Source organism: Notolepis coatsorum (assembly GCF_963971535.1).
Source record: "Notolepis coatsorum genome assembly, chromosome: 1".
Taxonomy (NCBI): domain Eukaryota; kingdom Metazoa; phylum Chordata; class Actinopteri; order Aulopiformes; family Paralepididae; genus Notolepis; species Notolepis coatsorum.
This window is the reverse complement of record NC_140165.1, coordinates 203,127,068-203,143,517: the sequence shown is the minus strand read 5'-3', so window position 1 is coordinate 203,143,517 and position 16,450 is coordinate 203,127,068.

Below are 16,450 nucleotides of genomic sequence, written 5' to 3'. Positions count from 1 at the left end.
GGGAATGAGTGAGTACAGCTCAATACACACAATGGTTAAGGGGATGCAGACCATAGGAAGACTTTTGTCTTGTTTACATCAGGGTCCCCCAGTTTCACACGTGTATGAGGAAAGGAGCATTTAAAACTAACCACTATAAATGTTATGCTAGCTTGAATTAAGATGCTTGTATAGAATGCATTGATGTTGAAATGTCAGATGTTGATACTTGTTATAGCTTTAATGACACTGTTGATTTAAATAGGATGATGTTTATATTAGTTGCTAAATGTTTTGTAGTGGAATTTGATACAAGCCCGGTTGTGAAGCAGGATAATTTACTGATGCTTGTTTTAGATTGTTAAATCTTTAATACACTGTTAATATGGTTAAGACATGTGTTGATGCTTGTTTTAGATTATTAAATCTTTAATACACTGTTAAAATGTTGACACAGGCCTCCGACTTGTAGGATAATTTATTGATGGAGGCTTGCTGGAGATGACACATTTTGATATGGTTGTGTTTACAGTGATCGACATGATTGTTTTTATTAATCCTTAATAATTTTATACGCTGGGGAGGGGGTTGGCCTTCTCCCTGGGAATGTGTGATTGATTCAAAAACCTGGGGGCGGCTTGCCTCTGGGAAGATGAGAAGTGTGATTAACCATTTGATGATTTACAGATGAAGGTTATTTCATGAAGTGAGGAGATAGGGTCTTTGTGTCAAAAGCCTTTATGCTCAGGGGAGACTGTATGCATGGAGCATGAAAGAGACAAAAGTGAGGAGGTGATATTGCCCGGGGGGTAGGAATCCGTTTGAGGCAGTAAACGGCCCAGGGGGGTCGTGTATACAACTGCTTACAAAGGCGGTTCTTATATGACAGGATGACGTGAGATTAGATGCAACAGGAGAGAGAGGTCAGAGGTGAAGATGCAGGAGACAGTTGTAGAGTGAGAGAACAGTTGGCAGTTATTTTTATGACAGGGGAAATGTTGAGACAGGAAGCGTGCTAATACAGAACACAGCTGATGGAGGAGTGAGCACAGTAATTGAATTAGGATAGCCAGCTCAGATGAGGTTAATTACATTGGGGGGCTACCTGTTTGATTAGAAGGATTAGCTTTGGCTCTCAGGACACTGGGTATGTTTTGGGGTCTATCGCTGAGGGGGTTCCCAGACTTCCTCTTGATGTGAGGAATAGAAGATACAGTGAGAACTGTATGGTGAGAAAGTGTGAATTGTATTAAGCCAGGGATGAGTGTAGCCTGATGAGAGAGTAGAAGAGATGAGAGCAGGAAGGAAGGGAAACTAACGTTGTCTGTGGACCTGAGTGATGATTAATGAGTTAAATGTGTGTGTTGAATGAGAGAGTTTTGATGCATGAGTGAAACAAGCGTGAATGGCTTTGTTTATGAGTGTTTACCTAGAAATGTGAGGATGAGCTGAGTGTCTTTTGATTTCAGTGGGTGCTTGAGCGGGGGGTGGGCCCCATGTTCTGCCTTACATTACCCATACACACACACACACACACACACACAGACACACACACACGCAGACACACACACACACACACACACACACAGACACACACAGACACATTCACACAATTTGATCACACATGCATACACACACACAACTTAGCTTTCACTTAAGGTGAAACTAGTCTTAAAAATAACAAAATGTGTTTAAGTAAGGAGTGTATCGAACCACTTGGGTTATACCATTATCATTTGTTTCATATCGTTTGTTTTACTGAAGGAGTTTGAACCACTTGGGTTATACCATTATCATTTGTTTCATACCGTTTGTTTTACTGAAGGAGTTTGTCTTTATTACTTTCATTTGATTTGATTTCTGTTGAATGTTTTGCAGGGATGAAGTATTGAAGTTAAATTTTTAGATTTCTTGTCTATTTTTGATCTATGGTTGTGTGGCCTGAATGGGTGTGGATGGAGCCTGTAGAGAGAGAATGTGCTGGCTTAAGAGGTGTCAAAGTCACTGACATGTGTGTATGGTACGGTTGGGTGATGAGATGTATTGATTTACTGTTTTAGGTATGACAGGTTTAGATGTAGAGTTTTGATTTCTTTTCTTTTCTTTCTAAATAACCATTGAGGTGGTCTGCGGTTGGAGCTGGTTAATTTCATTTGATTTGCTTTCACGTCTGTGGGAATGTTTTTTTTGATTATTTGCCTTTTGTTTGTTGTTTCTCTGACATGATCTGGTGAGAGGACTATTGGAGCGTGAGATGCATTGGGACAGATCGATGGCAGTTAAGTGGTCCCATTACGTTTTGCATAATGATTAACCATTTGGCGTCTCTTGAGAAATATTTGACATATTGTATAAGGAAAATTTGTTCTGTGTTTTTGTTCCCTTGCAGTTCAGTCGGAGAGGGAGGATGGACCATCACAAGTGGAGTGATCATGGGGAAAATGTGTAGGAATACATTTCATTAGATTATGACACGATGGTGTGAACCCGTTCAGTCAGTTCCTGTGGGAGGTTGTTGGACTGTGGAAAGAGGTCGCTTGCGGCCCCTCCTTCAATATAGCCCCGGATACAAAGGCCGGAGGTTGAGACAAACCTCCAGACTGACTGAGTCTGGAGGTTTGTCTCAACCTCCGGCCTTTGAGTCTGTAGATCCATGGAAATACAGTCATGGGACAGAATATGACAAGGTCCAGGCCTAAAAACATTGGCTTCAGCTGAGGCTGGCCGACATGGGGTGGAGGGGGGGGGGGCGAAAACGGTCGGAGACTGTGCAACCAAAGCGTTGAACAAGGGCCTCTGTGTGATTGATTGATATGTTGGACGGGAGGTGACTGAACGGTAACAACTGGTATAGATTATGACACAACGCAAGAGTACTAAACTAAACACATACACATAGGTAGGAGATTAGGTGTAGGTTATGGCCGGTAATTTCTGGTGAAAATTTTTTTCCCTGGGGTGCTGCTCCGCCCTCCCTGTCCGTCTGTGCGCAGAGGTGGTAAGGTTTATGACCATAGGGATGTTCATAAAAGGGGGGAGAGGTGAGAAGACCAACTGAGTTGATTATGCAAAATGTGATTGGGCTGACTTGGAAAAGGAATTAACAGGAGAGGAGAAGCAAAATGTATGAAAGAATGAATAATAATCTCTGTCTCCCCAGATCATGTAAACGGATACCATAATTTTAAAAAATTGTGTTTTATTTGAAATGTGTAATGTTTAGATTAAATTGTTTTAATTGTTTTTAGCATATTCAATGTGCCCAGAGGACGAGGCCGGATGAAAGAGTGGTAAACACTGTTTCATTTAAGGCAGAGTAGGTTAATTGGGGTTCTGGATGAATGGGTCATTTGGATTCCCCGGGAGGGGGCCATAGTCAGGGGAAATGTGGGAAAGAAAAGAAGAAGACAAGAAGGCAAAAATTGATGAGATGTACCAAAGAAAAATGGAAAAAGAAAAAATGGAGAAATTTTGAAAAAAATGAATTTTAATTTTGGGAAAAAATGAATTTTATTATGTATGGTTAGTATGAAAATCAAGTCAATATACAGTATATGACAATGTGAATTGCCAAAGTGGGGAATGTGGTAATATTGCCTTGGAATTTCATAATTAATATGTGTGAATAAATTAGAGAACCATACTGCAAAAAGGAATGTGTACCCTTTCAACAGTAGAGGGTGTTTTAAGTGATACTGGTGTTACAGAAATAGTCAATAAACCCCCACTAACAAATGTACTCAGAACAAAGAGACAAAAGTCACACCTACTGTGACCAGATTACCGCAGAGGACAGCTGGTCTAACCAGAGACCTCATACTGGCTCTGACATTATAAGACAGGACAATCTATTAATCAACTGTTTAGTATCAAAAGGTCTCATATGATGTCTGGTATCAGTCTAAGAAAGCACTGACTGTACTTGGATGATATTAGACATCTATAGCCATATAGAAGGAATGTTAAAGTTATATATTATTCATTTAAGAGGAGATTTCTGTTGGGACAGACCCATCAGGAAGACAATGACGGGGGCCACTAGCGGCCCCTCTGGGTATTGAGTCAAGATCCACACAGGAGATCAAAGCCCCAACAGGAAGAAAACACCAACCCCCCACAGAAGACGCCCACAGGAGATGTATGATTGGATCAACTGTAATAGTGCTATTTTGGCTAGACATGATAGGATATAAGGAAGAGACAAATTGTAATTCAGGAGCTCTCAGGCCGGACCCAACGAAGGGGGTCTGGGGGCTCCTCCACCGCTTCGTCCACCCAGAGACTACTGTGAGCTGATGCATTTTATGTGAGTAAATCATGGGAAAACACCATTTGTTGTTCAAAGTTTAGTGTAAATCCTTAATATCTGAAACCAGATTTACTCATGTATAAATGTGTACAGCATAGTCAATGTATGTTCAAATTATGTTAACCAAGTGACTGTTTGATGTGCAGTATTTAGGTTTGAGATGCAAACCTGATTGTTGATTCCTGTACACAGCAGCCATGTTGATGTTTTCTGATAAATCCTTTGTTCTATTCACCTTGGACTCCTGGCTCTGATCAAATAAATCAGCTGAGTTGAACTACAATTCTGGTTTGTCTGGCCTACACGTTTTATTCCTCATCTGCTAAAGTCTGATGAGGAGACCAACAATTCTATCAAGTATGAATTCTTTCTCCTCCTTCCAGATAATCAATCTCATTGTATTGTACTACAATAACCTCAAATTATTGTAGAAAGTCTGTGGGAATTTACTACAATACCATACTTATCAATACAGTCAGGGAATTGTACCCCTCAGTTACACCGTTATTGGCAGAATTCGCATGAACTTGAAACCCGTTGTACGACGTTATTGGCGGGAAAAGGGTTAAGGAGGCCTTTGAAACGGGGCAGTGATGAGGCCTGCCTAATCTGCAGTGGCAGCTCATTCCACATTTTGGGGGCAATAACGGAGAAGGCACGGTTCCCCCTGAGCTGAGTTGAGCTGAGTTGTAGGCACTACTAGGAGCAGCTGGTCAGCTGACCTGAGAGAGCGAGAAGGTGTATAGACCTGCAACAGCTCAGAGAGGTAGGGTGGGGCAAGGTCATGAAGAGCTTTAAAAGCAAATAAAATAATTTTAAAATTAATCCTAAAATGCACGGGGAGCCAGTGGAGTGAGGATAAAATCGGTGAGATGTGGTCATATTTACGAGTGCCAGTTAAAAGACGTGCAGCAGCGTTCTGCACCATCTGAAGGCGAGCCACTGAGGATCCACTCACCCCTATATAAAGTGCATTGCAGTAATCCAGCCTAGTAGTCACAAATGCATGGATTACTGCTTCAAAATGCTGCGCCTGTAGGATGGGCTTAAGTTTGGCCAGCTGCCTCAACTGGAAAAAGCTCGATTTGACCACGGCCACGGTCAAATTTAAGGTCTGGGTCGATTTTTACACGTAAGTTCTTTACTATTGGTTTGACATGTTGTGCCAGCGAACCCAGATCTAGCAGTGAGGTCACAGAAGGGCCACCAAAAACCATGACCTCTGTCTTTTTGTCATACAAATTAAAAAAATTCAATGCCATCCAGGATTTAATGTCATCGAGACATTTGGTCAGCGGCTCTATGGAAAAGGAGCCAGAATCTTTTAGTGGCATATAGATCTGGCTGTCATCAGCGTAGCAGTGAAAAGGAATGTCGTGCTTTCTGACCCAAAACAAGATTCAGCCAAGAGCGAGTGAGTACACTGGTCCACGGGACTTACTACCCAGCTTTGTAGTGGTTTGGGGGAATAGTATAGTAGGTATACATATTTAAGGGGACCGCAGGGCTGGTGTAGTGGTGGGTGGTGTCCAACCGATTGTGGTGTGCCGGTCTGGGCCAAATATGCCAGGGCAGATTTGTTGTCCCAGTCCAGCCCTGGTGATGCCTTATATCTTCTTTTTTTTTATTCACTTTTTTATCCCCATTATTTTTTTCCTATTTTTCTCCCATCCCAATTTCGTGTTTCCAATTCTTCCCTCCCCTGTCTTGAACGTTGGTAGACTATGCCTCCCACTGGTCGGCTGTAGTGAGGATAGAAGCCTTGCATCACGTGTCCCCTCCGGTACATGAGGAGGCAGCCTGTCGCATCTTTTCACTGCAGCAGCTTGAACTCTCAGTGGCAAGGAGTAACGCGTGGGAGGCTCACGCTGCCCCCGATACTTCCTGTTTCCGCCGCACCGGCGTCACCCAACCGACCTGTAGGAGTCGCTGTCCACAACGTCCAATCCCCACCCACCAGCTTTCCCACCCTCTAACACTGCCAATTGTGTTAGTATGACGGCCGGCCAAGCCGGTATCAACGCAGAGAGCTGGGCTCGATACCAGCATATCCTGCGTTGGTGGTGAGCGCCTTGCCCACTGCGCCGCTCAGTCGCCCTGTGATGCCTTATATCTTATTGTTTTCCCAGAGACTACTGTATATCCTACCGTGACATGTGGATATAATTATTGGCATTTGGATTTTTATACATTATGTCAGTGATAAAGAATAATTACTTCACTTATAGGCCTATACACATGACAATCGCAACATCTATTGATCCACTTTTCAGCACTTCAGTGAATGACAGCTCCTCCTTACGATGTACCATTGAAGTTGCACTTCCTTTGGAATAGAATTCCTCCATCCTAGCGTTCATAGAAACATAAGGTACATTGGAATTGATGTATTGATTAGCTACACACCACAATGCTAGCAAGGGCACTGACTGGGTGAAGATTGAGTCCTATTCAAGCAGAGTAAAGAACTGTATCTGACACACCAGATAGTCCTTGGGCCGGACGAGATATCGGTACCGAAAAGGCGGCAAAACCTTACCTATTTTAAAGTGTTCATAGGGTCAATATAAGTTAATTAAAATATGATAGACTTTCCATAGGAGCAGCTTTTTATATTTTTTGACTGTTTGTTATTTTCCTCTATAGGCGGATTTTCATCAGTTCCAAAAAGAACACAGACAGCCAATAGCACATTAAAATTTCTATAACACTATTTTTGGACATTCCTTTTTAGAAATTAAACAAACCTGTGTCCAATTAAATTAGTTGATGAAGTGGGTGTGGCCTATTATTTGGTGGTGGAGCAGTTCTTTCAGGAATCAAAGCTGAATGGGACACAGCTGTCACAGCTGACTGGTAAGATAAATCCAACTTTAAATGTTACTACATGTTAAGGGTTATGAAAACACATATACAATATATATGTATACACATGTGCATGAGAATTTAAGAAGCATATTTGATTGTTTAGAGACATATTTTGTTACTAACTGTATGTTTCATTGCATAAGGGCAATAACGTAAGGCATCATGCAGGGGTCCTAAAAGTGAATTTGAACATTAGCCCTGAATAGCCGATCTACAAGCTAATGTAAAAACAAAATATTGATTTATCTATTTCAGAGAGTCACGCCATCATAGAGCAGTTCTTACAGGAATCAAAGCTGAATGTGACACAGCTGACTGGTAAGACAAATCTAACTTTTTATTCTTGGGTTTAAACAAATATATATATATATATTTGTTTGTTTAGAGACTTTTGTTTGTTTAGTGCTACTTTAGAAGTGCATTAGCGTCAGATTTCAAGCTAATTAATTTAAAAACTAAATATTAATTTGTCTATTTCAGAGTGTCACGTCCTCGTGAAAAAATGAATCCAACTTCAGTCGTAGGCAGCAGCAAGGTATGCATCATCCACTGCTCTGACGGGATTTCTGACTCAAACCTGGTGTCACCCCAAAACATGGACTCATGGAAGTCCTTGCTGAGGGCAGCAGAAATCAGACATCATATCCCAATTTTGGACATAGCCAAAGACTTGTGTGAAGGAGAAATTCCAAAAGTACTGTATCATCGCCGATGCCGTAGCATCTTCACATTGAAAAAATCACTAGACACTATCACTCTAAAAACAGCATCTGCCTCAAAAACAGCATCTGCCTCTGTAGCAGCAGAAGAAACTTCTAGAAGACCATCTAGAGATGCACCAAGCAAATCAATAGTGTATGAAGTGAAGTGTATCTTCTGCGAAAAATCAAGCAAGTATATGTAGGGCCAAAACACGAGGGAACCTATCATACAATGTTCAGAGTTGCGCGCAGATGACATGATCAGAAAAGCAGCAGTCATCAAACTGGACCAGAGAATGCTTGCTATCACTAGTAGAGAGCTTGTTGCTGCTGAGGGCCAATATCATAGGTCTTGCTACCGTGCATACACATCTCATATTACATCTGGGAAGCCTGCTACCTGCTCTAAGTCAAGGAAAGAAAGTGGAGATGCAGAAAAACCTATGACGAAGTGTTTTCATACATTAGGAATGAACTCTTTCCCAATCCAGAAGTAATACCCATGACAAACTTCTCATCAAGACTAGAATCATCCATGAAGTCTCTTGGTGTCAGCCAGATCAAGGACTCAACTAAGAAACATATCCGCCGTAGGATGGAAGACGAGCTTGGCGGATCCATCCATATCTTTCCTGATGAAAATGGAAAGCTTATTCTATACCCAGACATCCTATCAAGGACTGAGCTTGTCAAAACAGTATTGTCCTTGAAAATAGAACTGCAACATATCAGATCAGTGAACCCTGATGATGCTGTAACAAAGGCAGCTTTGCTGATGAGAAATGCTATTAAAAAACAAGACACCAAACAAGTGTGGCCATCTGATGTAGAACAAGGTGAATTCTTAATTCCTGAATCCATCACTCAGTTCTTGCAAACACTACTGAGTGGAAACTGCAACAGCCCGTCTGAAAGAGTAAAACGACTTGTCACCTCCTTTGGTAGTGACTTGGTCTTTGCAGTCACATGTGGACATCACTAAACTTTGCCAATCACTCTGTGAAAGTGTTGCTGATGCCTTGATTGGCATGCATGCGTTCACCGGTTGTGACACTATAAGTGCATTTGCAGGACGTGGGAAAATGGGCACCTTCAAACAATTGAAGTCAGACAGGGCATACCAAGAAGCCTTCCTTGAGCTGGGCCGTGCTTGGACTCTCTCTGATGAGCTCTCCAAGAAGCTGGAGGAAATCACTTGCCGCATGTATGTACCCTCTACACACACTACAGAAGTCAATCTTCTTCGCTACCAACTTTTCTGCACCAGGCGTGGAGAGGTAGAGTCCAGCCAGCTTCCACCATGTCAGGATTGCCTGTTTATGCATTCAATTCGTGCCAACTATCAGGCTGCTATCTGGAGACGGTCTCTTCAAACCCAGCCATATGTACCAAGCCCTGTGGACCATGGGTGGACCACAAATGATGAAGGGCAGCTGGAAATGCAGTGGATGCGTGGTTCCCCAGCACCAGATGCTGTCTTGCAGTTGCTATCCTGCAAGTGTGTGAGGTCATGCAAACTACCTGAGTGCACATGTCTCAAGAATGGGCTGAAATGCACAAACCTGTGTAAATTACAAACCTGTGCCAACCAATGCAGTGAGGAGGAGACCCCTGCACAGCTGACAGACTCAGATACTGATGATGATTAAAATCTGAAGTACCCTGTTGGTACCCTAAACATAGGGACATATACATAAAGATGGACATAAGGAGGAACGGACATTGGTGTTCCTTGGAGTGGTTGCACCACTCAAAAAGAAAAAGAAAAAAGTAAAATATGCACAACTGTTTCCTTTCCTTTAAAGTAATGATAACAAGGGGCTAGGTAATTGAACCTCTGTGACTCAGTGATGTTATGTGACATTGTAACATATTTCTGTTATAGCTGATACTGTATGTCACCTGTGTTTTGGTTTGTGCTGATGTCATAACTAGGATTGCCTTTTTACGGTCTACTTTACACAGGATGATTGTATAGAGTGTATACATCTGTATACTTTATTTTATTTTGTTGACTGTGTTGGCTCCTTGCTCTGCAGCAGATTATTTTACATTATTTTTGTATCATATTAAAGTTGTCTTGTGCTGCTATTCGTCTGAAATTACTATACTACTTCTATGTCCTGTATCTGTATCCCTGTGGGATCTATCTATCTATCTATCTATCTATCTATCTATCTATCTATCTATCTATCTATCTATCTATCTATCTATCTATCTATCTATCTATCTATCTATCTATCTATCTATCTATCTATCTATCTATCTATCTATCTATCTATCTATCTATCTATCTATCTATCTATCTATCTATCTATCTATCTATCTATCTATCTATCTATCTATCTATCTATCTATCTATCTATCTATCTATCTATCTATCTATCTATCTATCTATCTATCTATCTATCTATCTATCTATCTATCTATCTATCTATCTATCTATCTATCTATCTATCTATCTATCTATCTATCTATCTATCTATCTATCTATCTATCTATCTATCTATCTATCTATCTATCTATCTATCTATCTATCTATCTATCTATCTATCTATCTATCTATCTATCTAAAACCAATTGAATAAGGTATTGAGAAGAACAATATAATTTGTCAAAAAGGTTCCTTAATTAGACAATATACATTACAATTATTTAGTACTTAAGGGTTTATTACAAGTATCTGTGGCTGGCTAATAGTTCAACACACCCAAAGGAGATGATATAATGAAAGAAGATGATTTCCAGGGAAGGCACTTTTTAGTTTTTTGAATATACAATTTTCACAGATTTGAGGTATAGTGCAGAATTTTGGCTACAGAAAGAGTCATTTTCAAGATAGAAAGGTCATCTTGGGCTTAAATTGAAGCTTAGGGATATGGGAAGTTTTCTATATACAAGTGAGGCAGTGATATTCACCGTAATGTGCTGGAAAATAACCATCTTTGTTGTTATTTGTTAAGCGGACAGTATATTTCTTTGTGTTTCTGTGGATGATGCAGGTCATATTTAACAATACAATGGTAGCATGCCCCAAAATACTATTCTGCTACTTACCCCTATGTGTCAAGATACTACATGACACATTTTAGACTACCAAGTCGATTTTTGGAATTTTAGTGAATTAATGTATGCCTTTACACAATTTCGCCAGAGCCATATACCAAAAAGGGGGGTTTGAGGTGATAACCACTAAAAAGCTGCCAGTCAGCAAGGTCTATCATATCAAAACCTAATCTAGGGATGTATAGGAATAAAAAAATCACAACTAAACTTTGCCGCCTCACCGGTACCGACATGTCATATCTGGGCACTTGGCCCAAGGAGGAGCTCCGAGCCCCAGAGCAGGAAGAGAACAGAGAGGATCCCAACATGTGTTGTCCATTATGCTGTGTTATTTGTGTGCTTTAGTGTGTGTGTTTGTTCATTATGCTCTGTGTGTGTGTGTGTGTGTGTGTGTGTGTGTGTGTGTGTGTGTGTGTGTGTGTGTGTGTGTGTGTGTGTGTGTGTGTGTGTGTGTGTGTGTGTGTGTGTGTGTATGTGTGCTTTCGTCTGTGAATGTTTGTTCATCATGTTGTGTGTATGTGTGTTTGTTCATCATGTTGTGTGTGTTTGTTCATCATGTTGTGTGTGTGTGTGTGTGTGTGTGTGTGTGTGTGTGTGTGTGTGTGTGTGTGTGTGTGTGTGTGTGTGTGTGTGTGTGTGTGTGTGTGTGTGTGTGTGTGTTTGTTCATCATGTTGTGTGTGTGTGCTTTAGTCTGTATGTGTTTGTATTTAGGAGTGTGAGATGCTGGCTGAGTCCCAGTGAGAAGAATTTCAGTGGGCCAATTAAGAGCTAAACAATGGCAGATAAATGTGTGGTTGAGGAACACGCCAACATTTTGGTAAATGAGTGTACCGTCTTCTCCAGAGAGAGACACACAGATATATACCAGTTTCCTCTCTGTGCGTTTAGTAGAACGCTATCTGGCTGCATGTTAGCCTAGCTTAGCACAATGAATGGAAGCGGACATGGCCGGTTAGTAGGGGTGGGGGAAAAAATCGGTACGTAGTAGTATCGCGATACTTTGCGTGGCGATGCCAAGTATCGATATTTAATTATAATTATTATTATTATTTTTTTTTTATTGTATTATATTTTTTTATATAAGGAGGTTGCATTGTTCATTTCAATACCTGTAATAGTACAGTAATCCACACACACACACATGCGCATTCAGTTAAGTTGGAATATGACTGTAATACAAACAGTTCAGTTTGTCAGGTACATGCAACACAGATTACAGTGTTTACATCTGTCTGCTTTAGAAAATACCATGTTCTGCAATACAAATGATTGAAGTGAGATGAACAGACTGAACTTTATTTTATTAGATAAAACATGTTGACAAAGTTTTACTTTGCAGTTGAAAAAAGGTAATAAATCGCAATATATCACAATATTAATATCGCAATACTCAGCATATCGCAATATATTTAGCATCGCAATACTATCTTATCGTGACTCAAGTATCGTGATAGTATCATATTGTGAGGCCTCTGGTGATTCCCACCACTACCGGTTAGCCTAGTCCAACTAACACATCTTCCAAAGGCTAACCGGCCATGTCCGCTTCCATTCATTGTGCTAAGCTAGGCTAACCTGCAGCCAGATAGCTTTCTACTGAACGCACAGAGAGAAAACTGGTATCTATCTTATTTTCTCTCTCTGGAGAATACGATAAGCTAATTTCCTAAAACATTGGCATGTTCTTTTAAGAGATGTTATGAAAAAGGTGAATACATGCATAGTCCCAACCCAAACCCATCTATGGAGCAGTTTCAGTACTTTGTACCTAGTAATAAAAAATGACTGAAATCCTTCCTCCTTGACAGTAATGATGCACTACAATGTAGCCACCTAGCCAACTATTCACATCTGTTTGCAGCAGCTGATCTAGCTAATGTTAGCAGGCAGCTGATGTTATGCACCAGTATCAAATTAACTTTCACTGCTGTGATTTGATTTATGAATGTCAATTTATTCTGTTGGACAAATATCTTAAGTCTTTCATCAAGACTGAGCCAGAAAAGCACTCTGGTGTTTGAAGAAGCTGTATGTATTTAATTGGGCAGGAAGTGCTTAAGCAAACCAACATTAGCTGCATGCCACTTGGGTAAACAATATGTTGCGAAATAAAGCATGTGGCAAATTAGCATATTTGCCTTGTCAAACATACTGTCAGATCATATTTACTGTTTGTCAACCATGGGACATGTAATTGACAGAAAATGCTTGGTAGCATGAAGTTAACTTGCAGGCTAATTTTCACTAGCAGCAGTCAAGTGACAGGTGCTTGTAAAGCAGTTGTTACACTAAGCCAAATTACATGCATATTCCACTCAATTGTGGCTTCCAGACTGCATAGTTATGAGCATGGTTTCCGCTATCCGGTAATTACCTTTTCTTTTTACCAGGAACATCTGAAAAGTCCAACATATTTAAGTCTCTCTTCTTCTCTCCCTTTATCGTAGTAATCATCCCTCATGTAAGATACCATTAGCTCCAGAATTGCATTGCCTACAAAAACGGTCAATAATTTTCACAATCAGAGGCGACTGGTCCGTTCAGGGCCATGCAAAACCGGATGTGGTCACTTGTCCGAAACTGACGCTCGTTGGTTGTTTGGTCTTGTAACCTGAGATTGGAAGCGCAGGTAGAGTAGGTTGTCAATCAAATGGTGGCGATTTTAGCTTTCCAACAATGTGTTGGTTGATTGGCAATAATACAGCCTGAGGCCGAGAGATGAGGGCCGTCCGAAGTTTAACTGGTTGGTACACTTTAACAATAAACACACCAATGTTACATGAATGTTTCCTTCCCAAATGTAATATATCTATTTGTATGGTAAAAGAAATGTCTGTGTGTGTATTAAAACAATAACTGAGGGTGAGTCACTGTCCAGGCTAAAAGTCATACATCCATCACAAGACAACTGTTTAACAATCAGGCTAATTCACAAACATACTGTACGTCTCAAATTAGATGAAGGATTTCCATCGCTTGAATTCAATTATATTGTTACAGAAACACAGCCAGGATAAAAGACCCATCCAATTTGTTTTACATAGCATGACCATGTTCTTCATAACATTTCATACTTTCTACTTTGTGAAGCTGAATCACACATGATAGTTCTGAATCAAAGCCAGCGGAGGAAGCTATACATCCTTGAGACGTCATTGTCCTGTAAAGATCAACGTTAAAACTGCCCTAATTGTGACAGGACTAGGAGTGAAAAGCTATAAAGCCCACCCAACTCTGCACAACCCTGTGAAACCTTGCTTAATGTCTCGAGACAACTAATTGCTTTGGCACTGTCCCATTTCCCTGAGGAACACTCAGCTGTTTGGAACAGAATGTGTCTGCAGTGTAGCTGTGCTGATGTGTGGCCTGACCAACAAGCAGATACTGTGCTGATGTGTGGCCTCTGACCAACAGGCAGATACAGTTTTTTACTGGCTGTAATTACAACCACCCATGCACTGGCTTGATCGTCTACGCATTATTGGGCTTTAGGCTTATTTCTGTATCATCTGTGGTATATAATAAAAAAGCAAAGATTTTTTTATGGTCCATGTCTGTGTCTACCTTTAAATATAAAACAAATTATAATGCAGATGATTGCAGCTTCCCTAATCATATGAGTTATGTGTGCAGGGAGAAACACTATCACTCAGACACATTATCAGTGTTTTACCAATGCAGTACAGCAGAGTGTCACCACACTCAATATTGCTATAAAATACATTAGGTTCAACAGTAACACACATACTTGGCAATGGCAACCAAGAGCAACAACAATGGCATTATAACATTATTACATTTAAATGATAGTAGTAGTATCAAGAAGGAAATCAATCTAAATCACATTGATGTGAGTATAATCCCTTTACTGAGTGTAGAATGTGAAAGTGTAAAGCAGCTAGCAGTCTAATGTACAGTATATTGTATGAAGTCAATACAGAAGATGATCAACATGAACCCATACGTCTGTATATCACATACCTTCAGTACAAGGGGATGAGAGAGTTAGAGAGATGTGCTGGTCTGCTCACATTGTCAAAGCAGACAATATGATTAATTAGCAGAACATTATTCCGGCTGCTAATTTATGTGTCGACCAAACTAGAAAACTCCAATGGAGGAAATCAATTTACTCATATCTCCACTTTCTTCCGTCTTTGATTCTCTTGTTTCTGATCTCTACCATATGCCTCCTCTCCTCGTCCGCACCTTCCTCTATTCCTCATCTGTTTTTCTTTCTATATACTGTATATGTCTCTCTCTCTCTCTCTCTCTCTCTCTCTCTCTCTCTCTCTCTCTCTCTCTCTCTCTCTCTCTCTCAATTTCAATTCAATTCAATTCAAATGGGCTTTATTGACATGGGAAACATACGTTTACATTGCCAAAGCCAAACAAAACAAAACAATCAAACAGAGAAAACAAAATAAATCAGTACATTACAGACGGAATTTCTAGTACAGTCTTTATGGTGGTTGCATTCCGCTGGATGTCCTTTTCTTGTCACAGCAGCTCACAAATCTTGCTGCTGTGTTTGCACATTCTTGTATTTCTCCCAGTAGGTATGGGAGTTTTGAGTTATTGTCCATGTTTTCAAAGTCTCTTTGGGTGTTTGCAATTTGTGGGAAGTATATGTCTCTGATGTCTTGGTATAGTGGGCAGGTTGTTAAGAAGTGGAGCTTGGTTTCCACCTCATCTTGTGTGCAGTGGGTGCATAGTCTGTCTTCTCTTGGGAGCCAGGTCTGCCTATGGCGGCCTTTCTCAATGGCTAGGCTGTGCTCGCTGAGTCTGTACCTAGTCAAGGATCTTCTTAGTTTTGGGTCAGTCACGGTGCTCAGGTATTCTGCCATTGTGTACTCTCTGTTTAGGGCCAAATAGCATTTCAATTTGCTCTGGTTTTGGGTTGTTTCTTTCCAATGTGTCAGATAGTTTTCTTTTTGTTTTCTTATAATTTGATTTAGTCCAGTGTGGTTACTGTCTGGTGGTTCTGCTTGTGTTTGTGAGCAGAGTCCCAGAACCATCTGGCTGAGTGGGCATCTAGCGAGGGTCTCTCTGTGGGTGAGGGCTATGTTGTGGAGTGTGTCTGGGTCGCTTTCTTTTAGGTGGTTGTGGAATTTGAATGCTCTTTTTTGAATTTTTATGATTAGTGGGTATCTTCCTAGTTCTGCTCTGCATGCATTATTTGGCGTTTTCCGTTGGGTGCGGAGAATGGATTTGCAAAATTCTGCATGCAGAGTCTCAATTGGGTGTTTGTCCCATTTGGTGAAGTCTTGGTTTGCAAGTGGGCCCCAGACTTCACAACCATAAAGGGAAATCAGTTCTATGACGGAGTCTAATATTTTGAGCCAGATTTTGACTGGAATGTCTAATTTGATGTTCCTTTTTATGGCATAAAAAGCCCTTCTTGCTTTGTCTCTCAGGTCGTTCACAGCTTGATTGAAGTTCCCTGTAGCACTGATGTTTAGGCCGAGATATGTGTAGTTTTTTGTGTGTTCTAGGGAAATTGTGTCTAGGAGGAATTTGTGTTTT